Source organism: Sinocyclocheilus anshuiensis, unplaced genomic scaffold (genome assembly GCF_001515605.1).
Source record: "Sinocyclocheilus anshuiensis isolate Anshui unplaced genomic scaffold, SAMN03320099.WGS_v1.1 scaffold1228, whole genome shotgun sequence".
Lineage (NCBI taxonomy): Eukaryota > Metazoa > Chordata > Actinopteri > Cypriniformes > Cyprinidae > Sinocyclocheilus > Sinocyclocheilus anshuiensis.
In genome coordinates, this window is record NW_015547716.1 from 171,109 (window position 1) to 173,468 (window position 2,360).

The following is a 2,360-nucleotide window of genomic DNA, read 5'->3' on the forward strand; positions in this document are numbered from 1 at the left end:
GATGTGTTTCTGGAAGTTTCTCTGTTCAGCTAGATTGATGTCAGTCCAGTGTTAACAGTGTGTTTCTCATTTAAGGATACCGCGGGCTGGAGAATCAAGGATCCACCTGCTGCTTGAATGCAGTTCTTCAGACGCTCTTCATGACGAAAGAATTCAGGCAACATGTCACGAGGTAAAGAAACGTCTTTCACTGCCTGCAGTGACAACAACATGACCAGCAGCTGATCAATAAACACTCAATGTCTTCTGTAGATTGAACAGAGATGGTGTTTCATCTGATGGAAAGTTGGCTGAAGAGTTGAATACATTGTTCAATAAATTAGAAATGCAACAGGAAAAAGCAGTCTCAACAACTGGCATCACAAAGAGCCTCGGCATTAGAGACGGTTGGTCTCTTTTAATGCTATTTCTAGATGTCAGTCAATATTCTTGTTAATGAAAGTTATTCAGTAAATGTTTGATTGTTATTTGTTTTCTCTCCATCAAACCCAAAGCTCATAAACGAGATGCAGCAGAACTTCTACATTTGATCCTAAAAAAGACTCCTGGATCTTCTGAGGTAACTAGTTTCTTCTGGATTATTCTGTCATCTTTTGACTCTGTGTTCAATGACTTTCATAAGGACTATCTATTATCTCACAGCAGTTCAGCTCTGTTAGTGTTTCTCCAGCGAAATTTCAACTGGTTTTCAGAGATGTTGTAGGCACATATTTGGTTTTGCTGGCTTTCACTGACATCTTCACATGTCTTTCATCATTGTTTTTACAAACCTTCTTCACATGGATCCTTGACTCATTTGTTGGCATGTGACGCAATTAAAGGTTTATGAGCAGTCTAATGTGACAGAGGCTGAACTGCAGAAAATTATTATTTTAACAATGAAAGCACAGTTATACCTGTGGATCATCTGTAAAGTCTGTTTTATTGACACCTTTGTAGATTTTTAAGGGCACTATGAAGACCACAAAAACATGCAGTTCAAGCAAAGACAATACACAAGAAACCTTAGAGGATTTTCTCTTATGGACGGTCTCTTTTGGAAACTCTCAGGATGGGGTAAGCAGATCTTTGCTCATCTGAATTGATCTCTCAGAATGATTTCTCTACATAGATACCAGAAACACTCACTAAAAACATCTTTTATTCTGAAATGTTTCTTCCATTTACCATTGTTTTCTTCATTGCAAATGATGGATTACCCTTTACAGGCATGTATTGATCAAATGTTTGGAGAGTATCAGAGTGTTCACTGTGGAAAAAAGACAGGCATTGAAATTGTAAGTATCTTTTCTAGTTTATCCATTAGATCTTCAAGTCAGATCAAGTGGAATTATGACCCTAATTTAACAGAGAATTAATCACTTTGATACATTTCATGGGAATGTATGTCAAACATCCTTGAAATATGCAAAATCAAGTAATCATTCGCTGTGATATTTGCCTCAAATGCTGAACGTATCTTGTGCAGCACAATTAATTCACTAATATATTATTATTTTTATCCACAGAAAAGTGAAATGACCAAGTTTCCAAAATACCTGATCGTTGTGTTGAAGAGATCTGAGACGACAAACAGCAGATTTGGGTCGAGCTACAGTAAAAATGACCTGCATGTGATCATCCATCCTTATATCAAGGTACTGAAATAATGTGCTAGCTGTGGGTCTATTGCAGTGATTTGGTTTAATGCTCAACACATCACAACTGCTTTAGACTTTTTGTGATCATAGCCTTATTTGTGAATTTAGGCTCATTTCCAATTCATTAAATTTCCGTTTCCTGCTGAAGTCGAATACTGTAATTGTTGCTACTATTTTCAATCCATCTATTTTTAAATATGATGCAAATGAAAAAGGAGCACAGAAGGTCTGATTGGTCAGCTTTAGGATGAAGAGAAAATAATTTACTATTGTATAATATAACAAATATATAACTAACATAATGAACATAATTCCTCCTTGAGTTACAGGCTTTCTGCCATGAATATGAGCTCTATGCAGTAGTAAACTACAGTAAAAGACTTCAAGGTGTCGGACGTTATAATGCAGACATCAAATGCGAAGATGAAATCTGGCGTCGATTTGAGGACAGCAAAGTATCGCGGGTATACATATATGCAGAAGCTTTATTGTGTTAGTCATTTAAGTATCAGTGTGTGAGTTTTCGTAAGTGTTTATATAATTACATCTTATGTTATTTTTTCCTCAAAGAGTCCTTTGAACAGCGACTTCAGACAGGAGAGCTCCACACACAGGTATCAGTTTTATTTTCTGATCACAGCAGCTTTTATGATTTTGTGCCTGATAGGTATTATTGTTTTTGTGAGCTCATAGCCAACCTGATCTCATGATGAAAACATA

General features: G+C 36.3%; 1 long non-coding RNA gene across 1 annotated transcript; it reads left to right on the forward strand.

The window, feature by feature from the left end:
• The first annotated feature begins 511 nt into the window (after positions 1 to 511).
• LOC107704195 (uncharacterized) lies at positions 512 to 1,264 on the forward strand. The gene is made up of 3 exons (XR_001635917.1): positions 512 to 559; positions 940 to 1,056; positions 1,209 to 1,264. It is a non-coding gene; the product is annotated as an uncharacterized LOC107704195 (long non-coding RNA).
• The last annotated feature ends 1,096 nt before the right edge of the window (positions 1,265 to 2,360 follow it).